This window comes from Centruroides vittatus, unplaced genomic scaffold (assembly GCF_030686945.1).
Source record: "Centruroides vittatus isolate TY-2023 unplaced genomic scaffold, ASM3068694v2 contig_453, whole genome shotgun sequence".
NCBI lineage: Eukaryota > Metazoa > Arthropoda > Arachnida > Scorpiones > Buthidae > Centruroides > Centruroides vittatus.
Window position 1 is genome coordinate 861,610 of NW_027122249.1, and position 19,013 is coordinate 880,622.

The following is a 19,013-nucleotide window of genomic DNA, read 5'->3' on the forward strand; positions in this document are numbered from 1 at the left end:
TTATAAGCCGCAAACATCATTTTTAAATCCTTGCGTATATCTTTTAAGGCATTTATGTACCTTAGTTTATCATCATTACTAATTTGTCGTCTTTATGACTGTTAACTTTTATAAATCTTCTAATATAATATTTTAACACTCTAAATTTATTTATTTATAACTTTCGCATTTCTCGTCAATCATCAGAAATATCTATTTTCAATTCACATACTTTGCATAAAGGACAAGGGCCTCGCAAAGATCTGCCGCCCGGGACCTCGCAATCATTAAAGCCGCTGCTGCTTACTGTTAATTTTTACTGAAATTGATACTGTAATATATTTTTTGTTGTAATATGCTTGTACATACAGGGTATCCCTTGTACTATTAAATAAATAAATAAATAATATCTGTTTTATTTCGCAAGAACTAATAATAATTTTTTTAAATCAATCATCATTCATCTGTTTTAATAATTAACATCATCAACATATAAAACTGCTGAAATCGTGTCATATTTATTTACAATTACATTTTGTTACAAAACGTATTAAAAATTTACAGAATTAAAACAATTATAAATTGAATAGAGTCGAGTGTACCAGCAAATTTTTAATAACTATTTTTTGAAGAAAACAATTCTAGTTTACGAGAAATCTAAATTTCGTCTAATGTAGATTTATTAATAAACTTTAAGAACAAGTCTTTCAGTAAATCTGTGGAATTATTATTATGTGCAATTTTAGTGAAGATACTCTATTTGTTAAGATCATAGAAGAGACAAATTTTATATTTTGCCTTCATTAAAAATACTGACATAAAATAATTTTATTGATAACACGCACATAGTCACACTCATGAATATAATTTCCTGTCTGAATATACAAAATATTAAATCTAGAAATAATTGTGCAGAGTATTTATAAAGTCTATGTTCACTTTTAAATATTAATAGTGTCGGAACTACACATGGAAAAATTAAATTTTAAAAAATATTTATAATCTTTGTAAATATAGTTTTTTTTCCTTATACGAAAATTTATTATTTTTTTAAACCGTAATTTATTACACTATTTTTTCAAACTTTAAAATGAGTGCTTTATATTTTCCCGAATTGTTACTGTCTCAAGGCTTGTCTAGAAAAGTAAGTAAACTACATTCTTTAATTAGATGAGCTGAAATTCGTCGCCACTCTCTCCAAGCTTTGTCAATGGGTCAATAACATTTAATAATAATTAATATTTTTATATAAAATTAATGGACATTAATTAAATTAATTAAATTATCATGAGAATTATTTATCAAAACTGTTTATTATTTATATTAGTCTGTGTTCATTGAAAATCCTTCTAAATAACGAGCAAAATTTACATAATACATCCATGTTCAAATTTTTCAATTTTGCTAAATGTATATTAGCTCCAACTACAAAACTATGCTTTAAACATATATATATATATATAATATATATTATATGTTATGTGTTATGTATATATACAAGAATTATATATATATCTGGTACCATCTATGATATTTATTCATTCGTTGAAGACATGTTTTCATTAATATAATTTAGTAATATTATATATATATATTATATATATATATATATATATATTGTTTGTTTTTTTGTAATTGGAGCTAATAAATATTAATTTTCTGTCCTGGCAAATTTAAGTATTTTTAATTAATGCATAATTGAATATTAATCTTAAATGATTTGTGTCGAAGCTTTGAAAATATTTTAATACAGTTATTACATATTGAGGGGGGAAGTAGCCTATAAAGGAACTTCAACTCCTCCGTAAGGACTATGTCTCTCAGGGTCGTGCCGTGCTATGATACAGAGAAGCGGCAACATAAGGCGGCATACTCAAAAAATCTACCGTAGAGCTCCGATGTACCTGAAGTGTGAAAAGGACATTGCAAAAATTACTTATGTGGTACTTTAATGTATTATTTTGTAAAAGAATTTAATTCGTTTTCATGCAATTATATTTTTATAAGCATAAAATTGAACTGTTAAAACTGAATTACCTCTATGCAAAATCCCGTGAATTTTGACGTATTGATTCGGAAGTTTTGCCAGCACCTAACTGATAACGAGAAAGGCTTAAGAATAAAATTTGAGCTTACTAGATCCAGTAGTTTTTGTCTACGAGCATATGCACTGCGGTATGAAAAGCAAGTAGAAAATATAGCTTTTTTGGCGATTTTTGCATTTTTCAATTGCTTATATTTCGACAACCGCTCTTTAGAAATACTTGAAATTTTGCACATTACCTAAGAAAACAAACAGCACTGCCCGGAATGCATTATTTACCGCTACCCGCATATGGCCGGGTAATAAACTTCGGCCGAATATTCGGATACACAATATCGCTCTTTCGGATAAATAAAGCTCACAAACTATGCTTCCAGATGAATAGAGAAAAAGAGACAAAAAATACATTTTTTGTTTCTGAGGTGTTTAAAAAAACGTAATGAAAAGGATTTTGTTCCTTCTATTTTTTTAAATGTTTGTTAAGGTTTATTTTCGTTTACTAAGACAATTATCATCTGATTTTGTAACTAGCTTATCGAAAGACCGATACATCAACACCACAGAGTCCATGTTTAACAATAACCGCCTTCACCTCCGTTATCTTTGCAGAGTTTGTCGCGATAAACGTTTCTAACACATTTGTATCTGCAGTTAGATTCATTTTATAAATATCCATCCTTCTTGCCTACTAAATATGAATAAATACAATAGAATTCTTACAAGAAATTATAACAATGAATTAACGTCAAGGTTATTCGTTAATTTAAAATAAAAAGGAGTTACCGAAAATTAAAAGGTTGTAACAACAATCAAAATAAAGGAAACCAGTTTATAATTTTCTTATCAACTTTAAATTCTTCGAATTGAACTTTTCAATTATATTCATCTATTTTAAATCACGTAATAAAAAGACTCGGATTTATCTAATAAAATAATATTGCAGTAATTATCCATTATATTTAGAGGAAACTTATTATTTTATATAACTTTAATAATTTTATTAACACGCCAGCTGAGAAATCTATCAACTTTTATTGATAATTAAATAATTCTGGTTAAACCAAGTTGTCAAAAGTGAAAACTCATCAAAGTGTAATAAAATATTAATGATTAAACTAAAGAAGACATCTTGATAATAAAATAAAATGATAAAACGAATAAAGTATATTTTAATGATATAACTTTAAAAAATATTAAATAAGATTGCATTCATTAACAACCCTTGGGTGAGGTCAATATCTTCATTTCTAAAATTATTATATGTGGACAATTCTTTCATAAAAAATGGATATATTATTTTAAAAATAATAAATATTTTAAGTTATATATATATATATATATACATATATATAACTTGTTTAAATAATTATGCATATATATGCATAATTATATATGCATAATTATCAAATTTAAAGTTTTTAAGTAAATATTATTGATTTAATTAGTTACTAATTTATATCAATAATGCAAAAGGTTGCCTTTAAATGATTTCTGAAAAAATTTAAAAGAAGAGTACACAGAATGACAAAAGCAGCTATGTTTGCTTTACTTCTTTTTACAGTGACATATTTATGCTGTTAACTTTCCCGGTTGTTATATATAACAGTGGAAGAGTATGACGATCAGTCGAAAAATGACTTCGCATGTTGTTTACATATGTATATTTTCGCAAATTGATTAAAAATTAGTCAGCACTGCAAATATAAAGAAGTTTTTACAAGTAAATTTAAACATATCAAGATCCTGTAATTGTGGCAGAATTTTGATACCTGAAAAATAAAGATATTAGCGTAACATTGAACCAGCGTATGGGAAGTACAAATATGTTTTATCTCTAGAACTAAAAGAAGGCACATGTATAAAAAGAAATTTACAAGTGAGATAACCATTAAAATATTTTTAGGAATAAATTCGATGAAAATAATCGATACGTTTATAAAAGTTGGGGAGACAGGCGCACGTGGGCTACCTCGGAAGAATCAGTTAGAGGAAGGTTTGCTAGTTTATTTGAAAAGAGATAAACCTTAGACAACATAGACTGTAAGAAATTTATGCAAAATGGAAGGAGGAGCTGATTTCCAAATATATAAATTAATATAATCTATTAAGCTTTATACAGGAGTGTACTTTTACTTGAAATTGCTTTGAAATTTTTCCACAATATACTCATAGGAATTGAGATTTTTTAAATTAATAATTCTATATGATATTTAACGGAAAGTCTTGAATCAAGAATGACACCATGGTCCTGGACATTATCAGCTACACCAAGAATTTGGCTATCAATATAAAAAGTGTTGTAAAGATAAGCTCTAATTGGACTATAAATCATAATTTTGGTTTTACATGTATTAATTTTTAAGTTAACGGTTTTAAATGAAACACTAATGTTATCAATATCACGTTGCAATGACTTTCCAGAAGAATAAGGAAGTTTTATATCATCAGCATAATCATTTACAAAAAAAAGGTATAGGGTAGATGTACCAGTTTTGGCCAGTGTAGTACCAGTTCTGGCCAGAAAACAAATTTAACTTAAAAATATAATCATAAATGAAACAAACTTTTATTGTTAACTGTGTGAACAGTTAACAATAAAAGTTTGTTTCATTGGACAGATTTGAATATGTGGTGATTATATTTTTAAGTTAAATTTGTTTTCTGGCCATAACTGGTACACCGGCCAAAACTGGTACATCTACCCTAATACAGCGTTTTACATGTAAATGCAATGAATCAAATTAGTTTTTTCTTCTGTGACGGACGAATGGACGAAGATGTTCCACCAAAAATTTTTCGATTGTTTTCCCTCCACCATTTTATCAAAAGATCTGTTGAAACCCATAAAAATTATTTCCCACGAACTTCTTTCCTCGTTGAGGATGATCCATCTAGTTAGACGTATGTCACCCGGAACTTTCAGAAGTAATTCACGTATTGTACACCCGACCCTTAACAACGAGATTCTGACCTCATGGAAAAAACCCAGGTCGAAAAATAATACGAAGGAACGATGACAAATTCAGCAGTCGTCGTTTAGTTAGCCACCGCGAGTCCAACCCTGAAACTTCCCGCAATCTCCCGATCTACTTCCGAAGCGACCCCACCTAGAAGACCGGGACTTTATACCTTACGGATTGTTTTATATTGTGAACTGAGTTGTTCTGTGGATTGTGTACCTCTGAGGAATATATCGTCTCGGATCGTGGATACCCGGCGGCTCAAGGAACTCTCACATCTCCTTAACCAAGGTATTTATCAACGCGCGAATCGTTTGTAAACTCTCTCTCTCCGTGTATCTCGGAATACGTCCTTATTAGCTATGCGTCGTGCTGTAAACTTTTATATATTTTTATTAAAGTTATTCTTGTTACTTAGCCAGTGTCCCGAGTGACTCACTTCCTTGGATCTCCTACCTCCACCTCCACAGCGAACATACCCACTCAGCTCGCGTGACGTAAGAACTCTGCGTCGCGATTTCCGAGTCTTGACCGACTCGGTGGTGTCACATCCTGACGAGGGGTCAAAGAGACTCCGACCCTCTGGTTACACTTCTTATTGAAAAAATGTGATACAGGATATGAATAATATATGTCTACAAAACTTTTCTAAATTTTAGTGATGTTCATAAAACATAAAGAAAACTCAAAAGTTATTTAACCTTTCTGATCTTTAAGCAGCAAAATTTTATAGAATCAATGCTCCTGATATTAATTAAAGTTACTATGCCAATTTTTTTTCCGTTATTACTCCATCCTGAGAAATAAAACGAAATACATGGCAACACACACACGCTTACATATATTTCCATTACATTTCCATTGAATTCTTTCCTCACTTTTGAGTTGTTTGGATAAGAACGCCTATAAAGTGAGTTACATTTAACCAGTATTTGAATATACTCCCGCATTATATACATAACAAGCCAGAAAAGTAAAATACCATTAACAGCAAACACAGCCATAAAAATATGTACATAAGTATATTAAAAGTGTACACTTGAGTATGGTAATAAATATAATTACTTATATAGATCTCATAGAGTTTCAAGATTTTCATACCTGAAAATTCCACAACGGCTAAATTTGTAAATAAACAAGTAGACTACAAATAAATAGATTTTAACATTTATACTATGTTACGGCTAACGGGAATCTTAGCCAAGTACAAGTTCAGGGTTGTCGATACTCGAGAGTCCGTACTCCAAGGTTCGAATCTATTCTGGGGTATATGTTCGTTCTTGCTCTGCACTCATCAACGTCTTAACAACAAGGGACCAAATAACAAACTGTCTGAACCTACCGGTTCCTCTCGTATCGCGCAGGATTACTATCGCAACGACTTCCGTTGCCGCGGCTAGAAGTCTTCTGCCTTAGGGGTGTTTAGTCATAATCCCACGAACAATAGCTTCGCGCCACTAGCCACTCGAACCACATGTACCAAGTGTCCGTTACAGTACTTTCCCCTTTAGGACGAGACGTCTCGGCTCGTAACAATTTCTCTTAAGGATATAATAGTTATGATTTCCGAGGACGAAGATAATATTTCTTCTTAGTTCCTGGGAGATCGTCGGTGCTGTAATCTGCATCCCGCGGGTCATCTGGTTCTGGTTCTTCGTCGGAGTCACTGCTGTCTTGTGTCAATTTCGATTCCTTGTCCTCTGTTTGATCTAGGGACTTCATGATGAATTTCGGTGTGTAGAACGGTTTTAGTCGCTCTACATGGACCACATCATGCCAAGGGCTACTACGAGGTTTAGAATCAATAGCCTCTATTTTATAGTTGTTATCGTTCAGCTTGCTTACAATTCTGAAGCGACCTCTATATTTTATAGGTTTGCCCTTCTGTAGTTGTTTGGGGATAGCCAATAATACTAGCTGTCCTTTAAAGTATTCAAGAAATTGTCGGCGTTCATTGTATCTGTTCATACAAAAATCTTTTGCGTTAGCAATATAACCTAACGCAATTTCACAAGCAGCTTCCACGCGCCTAACCCAGACAGGAATATTTGTATCGGCCAATTCGTTGTTATCGACAAAATTGATTCTATTTAAATGTAGATCCGTGGGTAATAGAGGGTCTCTACCATATACCAAATAAAACGGAGTGAAGCCTCTAGGTTCACTGTACGTGGTATTATATGCGAAAGCTGCGTAATTTCACAATTCTGACCAATTCTTACGGTTTGCCTTATAAAAATGATTTAAAATATTTTAAATTGTTCTTATCGTTCTTTCTGCAAGACCGTTTCCTTGAGGGTGATAAGCAGAAGTATGTTTCGAGCCTACGCACCTAATTTTCAAAAATGTTTGCGTTGCTTTCGAAATAAATTGCGAGCCTCGATCAGTTCTCATTTCTCTAGGACAACCGTGCCTTAAAACGATGAAGTTTTCTATAAAGTCAATTACATCCTCGGAGCATTCGCTCCGGAGTGCACCTACTTCCACATAACCTGTGAAATAACAGACTGCAACTATTGCATGAATACGTCCTAACTTATCTTTAGGCCATGGACCAGCTAGATCTAGGGAAACTCTTTCGAAAGGTGCGTTGACTGGTACTGGCATCAGCATACCTGCTTTAGGACCATTAGAACCTAGCCTTAATTGACAGGTTGGACATGCTCTTACGTAATCACAAATCATATAAAACATTTTCGGCCAAAAATATCTTGAATGTATTTTTTCGTACGTTTTCTTAACTGCAAAGTGTTCACCAAATTAGCTAGAGTGAGCAGCTTGAAGAACCTCTAACTGCAGACTTTTAGGTAAAACTAGCACTTGTTTTATACCAGTTGGAAGATAAAGATGTTTATAAAGAATACCTTCATGTAGGAAGTAACGCTTAATAGTATGAACACGTTTCGAATTGTTAGCGATATTACTGCTCCCTGTGATAATAGTTTTTATTTCCTGGCAAAATGCATCTTCTGTTTGTGCTTTTAACATGTCTACGTTCTCCACAGAAGTAGTAAATAGGGAAAAGTCATCCTCCTTGCTTTCTAGGTCTATGTTATTTTCATTTGGAATTCGGCTGAGACAATCAGGACATTTATGAGATGCACCTTGTTTGTACACTACATCAAAGTCGTAACACTGAAGGCTTAACGACCATCTACACAGACGACTATTCGCGTCTTTTAAGCGCATTAGCCAACACAAACTGTGGTGATCAGTTACAACTATAAACTTTTTGCCATAGATGTACGGACGTAGTTTCTCGATAGCCCATTTAATGGCTAAACATTTTTTCTGTGTTGTCGGATAATTACACTCACTTTTATTAACCGTTCGGCTGATGTAGCATACGGGATGCTCTCTCTTGTCATCATCCTTTTGAAACAGAATAGCTCCTAATCCTATATCGCATGCATCTGTGTGTATATAACACATTCTTTCTGGGTCAAAATGACTTAAAACTGATGAGTTACATAGACTTTCCTTTAATCGTACAAAACTTTCTTGTTCGATATCTCTCCAAATGAACTTTTGATTCATTCTAAGTAAACGGAATAATGGTGTGGCGATAGTCGAGAAATCCTTTATGAATCTTCTAAAATATCCACACATTCCTAAGAAAGATCGAAGTTTTTTCACCGTAGTTGGTACTTTCATTTCAGTGATTGCCTTTACTTTCTCTGGATCGGTTTTACAATCTACATCTTCAACGATGTATCCAAGAAACTTAATATGATTATGTGAAATCTGGAAGTCAAGAACCTAAAATTTCTAAATTATTTCACTCCAGTTATAAACGACTTAATCAACAACATTCCATACCCGGGAAATTGTTGACCCTCGAATGGCAACGATTGTCCCCTAACTGTCAACAAGCCGTTATTCCTTCGGAGCAGGTAGATCATCTTGCACGATGGTTTATAGTTAGCGTCCGAACTAGTCGTTTATTTAATATCCCGGGAACACCTATGGCCCTAATAGTGATTCGTTTTCGATCACGTGACAAGTTTTCCCATCAAAAACTTATAAAAGACGCTTCCTTCCCCCCTAAAGGGGTCGGATCGTCTCTCCACTAAGAGGTGCACTACGCCGTCGACCGAAGCCGAAAGTTTCAAGGTGTCTATGTTTTAAGTGCCATTGTCCAGTCTACGAATTCTAAGATTCGACGTGCCATCGTCCCATTAACTGATTCTCTGTCATCCCGAACATCATCGTCACTTCTGAGTGAATATCAACCTACCGGGACTTTCACCGGACTCTGTCTATTACGGACTCGTTAAGAGGTATGAGCATATATTTGTAAACTCTCTCTCTCCGGACCCCCTTTTTGTTTATGAGGGTAGACGTGTAGACATGTAGTTTTGTTCGTTTCGATTTTAATAAATCTTGTTTTGTTATAAAATGGTGTCTTTCTTGACTGTCGGCTTCGCCTTATCGTCGGCCCCAATCTTCCTCCTCATCCACTCGCGTAACGCGTAACGCGCCGACAACGTAACAGCCATCCTTGACAAGTGAGTCGCCGGAACGGAAGGTACGACAAACTCTTACCTCCCCCCGGGATCTCACACATTGGTGACAATCGAGAGGGGTTCGACTTATTCGGCACCCCCCCCGATTTCACATATTGGTTTGCAGGAGTGGGGTCTCGACTTTTTCGAAAAATCGATAAGGCGAAAAACAGCCACAGTCGGGAGAGAGGTCGAATTGAGTTGAATTAGGAATCATAGGAGTAGGGTCGTATTAGAATCTCCGACCTAGTTGTAAGAACTAACGAAAAACATAATGGAAGACGATCCCCGCGATGCGGCTGGGCCAGCCCACCCAAATCCTAATCCGGCACCGAATCCCCTTACATTGGGAGGTTTAGGCGGAATAATACCCCTATTACCCGTATTCTCGGGAGAAGCAGGAGGCCCTCGGGTGACGGACTTTTTTGATTCGTTAGCCGATGTTACTAAGGTAGCGGCATGGTCCAAGGCCCAGATGCTGGCAGTGGCAAAATTAAAACTTACGGGTATCGCGAGAGAATTCGTCCAAAAGGACCGAAGAATAAAAGAAGTGGATGACTTCGACGAATTCAAGCGGTTAATGATAGCGCGTTTTGAACGGGAGCCATTTTCCTTTCGATTATCTAAATTTTATGCGTGCGTGCAGAAAAGAGACGAGGACGTACAGACTTATGCTGCTAGACTCCAAGCACTGGCGATGGAGATAGAAATTAAGCCAGAGCCCAGCGCGACTGCCGCCGAGACCGCGATTATTGAACGAGTTCAGAGGAAGGTGTTAGATGAAAGGCTTAAAGCACAATTTTTGAACGGAATAGACATAAGAATCCGGCAGCGCGTAATGAGCCATGAGGCTGAGACATTCGATGAGGCTCTAAAAGCCGCGATCAGTGAGGAAACCATCGAAAGTCTCACCGCGCATCCAAGAGGAATCATGCGAACAGTAAGGGAAAGTGATAAAACCTCATCTCAGGAGGAGTTAGCACAGCTAACGTCAGCGATGGAGGACTTAAAAGCTAAAATGGACGGACTACTCCGAAACCCTCCCTGATTCGGCCCTAGAGATCCTATATCTCGCCGAAAGTATCGAGGAGGCTATACTCCTAACTCCTACAATAACAATTCCTATAATAATCCGCCTCTTAAGCGCAACGACAATCGGTCGAACGCCCCTAATCGCCGATTCGATCGACCTAATCAAAATCGGAACCGGAACCGATATAACGACAATAATGACCCAAACAATGATAGAAATAGGGTTCGATTCAGATCCCAGTCTCCAGCAGAGGATCGAAATCGTTGGAGAGGTCAAGTGAAGAGAATCAGGGGTCAACGACCTCTAGATAGACCTAGAGGAAATCCTACAGTTGAGCGGAAACGACGCTATACTGATTCCGGTAGAACGTTTTCTCCTCCTCAAACAGATTCATCAGGAGAGGAAAGCGACACGAGATGGAAAGGCAGGATAGGACTGACAACAACCTATTTAAGACCTAAACCTATTATATTGGTTTATGTCAATAATATTCCTGTGAAGATGCAAATTAATCCTAGAGCAGAATGTACGAGCATATAGAATGACCTAGCAAACAAATTAAAGGGAAAAGCACCTGTAAAGTTTGGACTTAGACGAAAATTAGGAAATTTCTTGGGGAAGCCAACCACTGCTATTGGAACAGCAACACCCAGTTTTAAACTACGGGGAAAGAAATTTTCCATGCCATGTGCCATCGTGCGAGCCGAGATCACCAACCCGTGTGACGGGATATTGGGACGAGACTTCATCGAAGCCCTACAATTAACACTAGATTTTGCTAATGCTCAGGTGATTCTACCCAATCAGAAGAATATTCATTTCTGCACTTCCCGACGGCCGCGCAGGAAGAAAAGGAAGCGAAGAGATACTAGTAACAGGAAGAAAAACTTCTCTCAGATCCCTACCCTAAATGAAAGCTCTTCGGACATCTTCCGAAATGAACGAGTTACTCCCGCCGAAAGGAAAAGGAATCAACAAAACCGGAGCACAAGAGGAATAATTGCAGCCCATAGGAAAAGAAAGCGACCTAGAATACAGCGGGGATGACACTGACACGACTGTCGATCAACCTATGGTATCACAGGGAGAAAACCCATTAACGGCCACGCCACTACCTGGCAAGCTATCTGACTCTGAGGATGACTTCACTCAGTCCTCCATACTCCCTTCGCTACCGGAAGAACAGACAGAACCGGATAGCGAGAGCGAAAGTGAGAGAGATGACCGCAAGCCCGAACGCGAAGTTTCCGAACCGGAAACGGAAGAAGAACAGGAGACCACTCCACCCTATGCTCTTCGCAGTCGAGGGTCAGTTGCTGATCGACCATGGGTTCTATCGAGACCCACTCGCAGTGGAATTCCTCGACTTATTTCTCCTGCCGTTAGTCGGTCATCCTCCTCCTTAAGCCTGTAAACGATTTATAACATGTTGATAGGGCATTAGTCGCATTTCGAGAGTAGAAGTAGAAGTAATATAGAAAGGACTTTAACATAGAGTTATTCCTTGTAAAAACCTCATTCCTTGATTTTCATAAGGAATATCGAGACCTATCAGCCCTAAACACTTTATGCCGAACTTTAATAGACGGCGGAGGAAAAATTCTAAAATTCCTCTTCGGAACAGCTACTTCCGAAGATATTACAACCTTAAATGCCGAAATCTCTAACATCAATGAGCAAAACGAGAGAATTATTCATTTACTGCGCTCACAAGCCACCTTGTTGAATGATACTCTAAATATCAGCAAAAATAATCGACACCAAATCTACATGTTATTCAAACGACAAGAATCATTTAAAGAGTTATTAAATCGCTATAGTTACGAACTTGCGTTTGAAATAATTAGTCGGATACTCGAATTCTCTATTCAAGAGTTCCATCTCCAACTAGTAGCCTTACGAGAGGCGATTGATATACTAGAAAAAGGTCAACTAAGCACCTATTTCGTATCACGAGAAATCATGTTCCGTACCCTCCGAGACATTCAACTGCAGCTTCCGGAAGGTTACGCAATGGTCAAACCTATAAGACCTGACACGCTATTTAAATACTATTAGTGGATTACCACCCTGGCTGTAGCGGTACCTGGCAAGTTGAGAATCTTTGCTAAGATTCCATTAATCACTCCTAGTGGATACTTCGATATGTACGAAATTATCAAATTTCCCACATATATACCTGATCTAAACACATTCGTCCAAATCCAGACTAATTACCCTATAGTCGCCTTATCCATGGACAGACAGTCCTATATGTTATTACAACACTACGAATTAATAATTTGCAAAATGGATCACTTTCCTATTTGTTCCGTAGACGGACCTATTCAACGTTTCCCTCAACAAAGTTGTGAATATGCACTATTTAGTGGCAACGAAGTCGCGGTCAAAGACCTTTGTACCCGCCAAATCGTTCCACAATTTCCGCCAATTTTTAAGAGGATTGATCAACTAGGATCATGGATTTATTCTATTCCAAATCCTCTCACCCTAACTATTAGATGTCCCACTCGACATCAACAATCTCCATTTTCATCCACTACTCATAAATTAAACAAAACGGGAATACTCCATCTCCCAAACGCATGCACCGGCTATGTACCTGGATTCGTCCTTACTTCGCCGTTCCGAATGCAGACCACCATACAATTGGAGATAGCACAACAATTAATAGTGCCACAGCTAGAACAAATCGTCAACAAATCTGAGATCCTGTTGCTGCAAAAACGCCTTAAGGATCCTGACCTCCCGAAACTCACATCGGACTACGATATTCGATTAGCAGACCGTTCTTTGAACAACGTCCAATACGACCTAAATCACCTGTTACGGGAGCCAACAAAATCATCTCCCATAACTTACCCATCTTTAATAATAACCATTATTGCTGGTTGTCTTGGCGTTATCCTCACGGGACTTTGTTTATGTTATAGTTATCGCAATTACTCACGATGCAAGAAGTACTCACGATGCAAGAAGACCCGTGCGACTAGTCACCGACCTCCACCGGAAGAGAAACACGAAGAAACCGCCTTCAACGGAGACGGAAATCCGCCCGCACCTAGCACTCAACCGGGCACTTCCCACGAAGAAAAGCCCCGAGGCAACCCGACTCCACAAAAACAAAAATCTATTGTTCAATCCTATTAACAAGGTCATCCCTACACCGCCATTTTCCCTTTATTCCTCGTTTTAACGTACTAACATTTTGAGTTATACCTATATTCACAGATTTGCCGCGAACGATTCTAATATTTAGTTCGTATCCTAGAATTGTAGATTAACTCTCTTTAACGGGATTTTTTTTTCTCATACTAACCTAGATATATTAATCTTATTTTAACGAGAGAGAGAGTAAAATAATCTTTTATGTAACCTTGCATACCTCTATCCGGGATTAAAGGATTATTTACTCCAAATAACTTCTTATTAACATTTATTTTAAATCCAAGAATAGTGTCTTCATCACCTTTATCGAAGATGGCTGACTCCCGCAACTTTACACCCGATCCACCAAATTAAGAACTATCCACCCGAATTTAATTTATCCACGTGGACAGACAACTCTATCAACTTACCTACGATTCTTGCCCATCTAGAACAATTTATATCCAAGCATTTAAGATGGTGATATAGTACTACAAACCGCCTAACTCCTTTACAAAGAAAAAGGGAGAAATTCCACCAAACAGTCTCAACTCAAGTGAACTTTGAACTGCAGTCTCGACCCTAGGTCAACGATGACGTCATCCACGCACCCAACTACTTCCAAAAACTCCAGACGCTCGCCTCTCCTAACCTCGAGTAATAAATATTGTCGCGCGTCTAACACGCGTCGGGATTTATATATTTTGTAAACAACTTCGATATTATGTATTATCGCAACGGTGTCACCTATTGACCTAATCGTTTCCGAGAGAGAGTAATATATCAATCTAAATTGTAAACATACCTCTCCCCCTGCTTATCAACCTACTATTTTAAAATCACACTAACTAAGTGATGATTTTAAAGAAAGCATGGAGTGAATGTGAAATCTGGAAGTCAAGAACCTAAAATTTCTAAATTATTTCACTCCAGTTATAAACGACTTAATCAACAACATTCCATACCCGGGAAATTGTTGACCCTCGAATGGCAACGATTGTCCCCTAACTGTCAACAAGCCGTTATTCCTTCGGAGCAGGTAGATCATCTTGCACGATGGTTTATAGTTAGCGTCCGAACTAGTCGTTTATTTAATATCTCGGGAACACCTATGGCCCTAATAGTGATTCGTTTTCGATCACGTGACAAGTTTTCCCATCAAAAACTTATAAAAGACGCTTCCTTCCCCCCTAAAGGGGTCGGATCGTCTCTCCACTAAGAGGTGCACTACGCCGTCGACCGAAGCCGAAAGTTTCAAGGTGTCTATGTTTTAAGTGCCATTGTCCAGTCTACGAATTCTAAGATTCGACGTGCCATCGTCCCATTAACTGATTCTCTGTCATCCCGAACATCATCGTCACTTCTGAGTGAATATCAACCTACCGGGACTTTCACCGGACTCTGTCTATTACGGACTCGTTAAGAGGTATGAGCATATATTTGTAAACTCTCTCTCTCCGGACCCCCTTTTTGTTTATGAGGGTAGACGTGTAGACGTGTAGTTTTGTTCGTTTCGATTTTAATAAATCTTGTTTTGTTATAAAATGGTGTCTTTCTTGACTGTCGGCTTCGCCTTATCGTCGGCCCCAATCTTCCTCCTCATCCACTCGCGTAACGCGTAACGCGCCGACAACGTAACAGCCATCCTTGACAAGTGAGTCGCCGGAACGGAAGGTACGACAAACTCTTACCTCCCCCCGGGATCTCACACATTGGTGACAATCGAGAGGGGTTCGACTTATTCGGCACCCCCCGATTTCACAATTAGCAGCAAATATGCATTTTTCAGGTTTAGCTTTCAATTGAGCATTTCTAAATCTTTCGAACAATTCCTTTAGTAATTTCAAATGTGCTGGGAGGTCTTTGGAAAATGCTATAGTATCGTCGATATATGTAAGTGCTTCCTTTCACTTTAGATCGCCTAAAACTTGGTCAACTATCCTCTAACATGTTGCTGGAGCACCTTTTAAACCGAATGGCATCTTCAAAAACTCATATATGCCATCTGGGATTATAAATGCGGACTTACATACGTCATTTTCAGCCATATATATCTGCCAAAATCCAGAGGCTAAATGCATTACCAAATAGAATTTGTTTCCTCCCAAAATTTCTAAGGCATCATCTATACGAGGTAGAGGATAAGTATCTGAGACGGTGATGCTATTCAGACGACGATAATCCACACAAAACCAATGCTTCCCATCTTTCTTTGGTACTAGCACTATAGGTGAGGCCCAGGGACTCTTTGACGGCCTAAGATTTAGTAGAGCAAATGCTTCAAGCTGGTATAATTAATACCAGCTTGAAGCATTTGCTCTACTAAATCTCTGACAGTTTCTCGTTGACATGGAGACATTCTATAAGCGTTTTGCTTAATTGGCTTAACATCCGGCTTTGTTACTATTTCATGAGATCCTAGGGAGCATACTCCAAGATCGAAACTGCTTTTGCAAATACGTCTAGGTTCTCTCTCAATACCTCCTCTATTTGTTTTACAGAATCTTCAGATAAATCATTCCCGATATTAAAAGTAAGTGACTGTATGTTTAGTCTTCGATAAGAATGAACGAATAAGCTAACATTTCTTCCCTACGAATGGTTAGCATTTGGCTTTATAGTATTTGAATCTGTTGCATTACTGTCTGATTGTGATGATAAAGACAAATTTACAAAGGAATATTCTTCACATGGTTTCCCTTTGGCAACAGTAGATTCCGCTGGAAGTAAAACAGGAGTTGGGGTGTTATTTAATACTAGAATTATACATTCATTATTTCTCACCTCACAAATACCCGATAAAACATTGATATCATTCTCGCCCATTTCGTGCTTTATTTCTACTGTATCCTGCTTAATTGGACAGCGAACTTTTACGGTATGCATAGTAAAGGCATTTACAAGTGTTTCTTCGGTGGTACGGAATTTTGCGTTGGTGTGATGTAAGAGGGGCGTTTGAATTTGACTAATACAATTCTCTCCCATTGGCACTATAAATAAGTTGTCTCTGAAGCTGATGGTTGCTTTCATTTGTTCACAAAAATCACTACCTAGTAATAAATCATGTGGGAAATTTTCCAATACTACAAACACAAATTCAATACTATTTTCCATTATTTGTAGTCTACACATACAAGTACCTTCACACTCTATCTTTCTATTATCTGCTACGATTAGTTTAATAAGTTCAGGACGTATTTTTAGTCTTAATTCTATACATAGTTTTCGGCTTATCAATGATTTTTCTGAGGCCGTATCAATGATGGCACTAAACGGAGAGCCTTCGATTTCCAAATAAATAGTGCGTAATTTTCATTTCGAAATTGCGAGACACTCTAAAAGATAAGGAGGGATTCTAGCAGCTTGGAAACAGGGCTCTCTCCCGGGAGCCCGACCCATTAGTGTTTTTGTTTCTCGTTTTGATTTTCGAGTTTATCCATGAGTTGGCGCATTTTTTCGAACGCATAAAATTTTGGATATTTACATATTTTCTTATAATGACCCCTATTCCAACAGTTGTCACAAATAATATCGTTAGAACTTTCTTCTGAGACTGTCTGATTTCGAGAAATAGCCTGTTCTGGTTGTATGCCATTGTTTCTATTGTTAGTTCTCCTAAAAGTTTTAGAACGCTTATTGTATACGGATTTTCTTTTACGGCCCATTAATTCACGATTTTGACGATTCGATTGTTCTTTGTAAAAATGGCTGTAAGGCTTAGGCGACTTTGAAATCCCATTAGGTCTATTTAAACATTCGCCTACACTGAAACTTTTGTAGTATTTTTCGCGCTCTCTCTTTGTTATCGAGTCTAATTCCATAATGGCATTGGTATAATCATCTAACGCAGGGGTCCCCAACCTTTTTGTACCTAAGAGCACATTCTAGAATACCGGCCGGACGGCGGGCGCCATTTATTTTTTCAAGGTGAATTTATACTTGGACATAGTTAATAATACATACACATAATGTACAGAAAACATTTAATTCCAAAAATGCAATAAAACATACACAAGACTATCTATATATATAAAAACGAATGTATGTTTGTGTGTGTGTGTGTCTGTGTCTGTCCTTCATGCATTACCACACCATTTATCCGATTGCCATGAAACTTCGGGAAGTTGTTTAATACACTCCCGCGAAGGTTTGTGGCATATATGAAGACCACCATTTCTCCCCTTTCAAAAATATATTTATATATGGATTAAGCCTTTCATGTTCAACAGATGGCGCTAACTTCCGACGACTTAAGTTTGCTTTTCTGTGAGGCATTATGCTTTTCTGTGAGAATGGACTAAAGCAGATCATTTTCTATCTATCTATATAAATAAAATATAACGTTTGTTTGTTCCTACCGATTCCTTTGAAATTTTGACACCACGTTGCATTCGAATACGCACGTGTTTTTATATAATATACATGTCGAAATTCCCCCCACTGGGGGGAGAGGGACAGGATTAAGGCTTACCGTGAAAAACTCGACTTCTATTATACTATTTTAGATGCGGTTTTTTGCGTTTTTAATTGCGTTTTAATAGGTGACGTCAACAGAATATACACTAAAAAGGGATTTTTCGATATTCCCTTGCGGGGAAGAGGGACAGGATTAAGGCTTACCGTGAAGAACTTGGCTTCTATTATACTATTTTAGATGCGGTTTTTTGCGTTTTTAATTGCGTTTTAATAGGTTACGTCAACAGAATATACACTAAAAAGGGATTTTTCGATATTCCCTTGCGGGGGAGAGGGACAGGATTAAGGCTTACCGTGAAAAACTTGGCTTCTATTATACTATTTTAGATGCGGTTTTTTGCGTTTTTAATTGCGTTTTAATAGGTTACGTCAACAGAATATACACTAAAAAGGGATTTTTCGATATTCCCTTGCGGGGGAGAGGGACAGGATTAAGGCTTTCTGTGAAGAACTCGACTTTTATTATACTATTTTAGATACGTGTTTGATTGCGTTTTAATAGGGTACGTCAAGAGAATGTACACTAAGAAGGGATTTTTTGAAATTCCCCCCACGGGGGAGGCGTTATACATTTATAATAGATACATTTTGAGCCACAGCAACGCGTGGCCGGGTCTGCTAGTTAACAATAATTTTTACAAAGCAAGTAATTACTAAACAATGCATACAAAATCTACAGAGTATAAAAATTCTTTATAAAAAATATAAATCTGAAAGTAAATGATTTTTGGCATTGCATTTCATTTGCCTAATTGCTTCGTAATTAGGAGAGTATGATGATATTCCTGCTCGTAAGCAATCGTCAAGGTGTTCATCTGTAAGTCGTTATCTGTACTTTGATTTTATGATATTCAGAACGAACCGGTTTA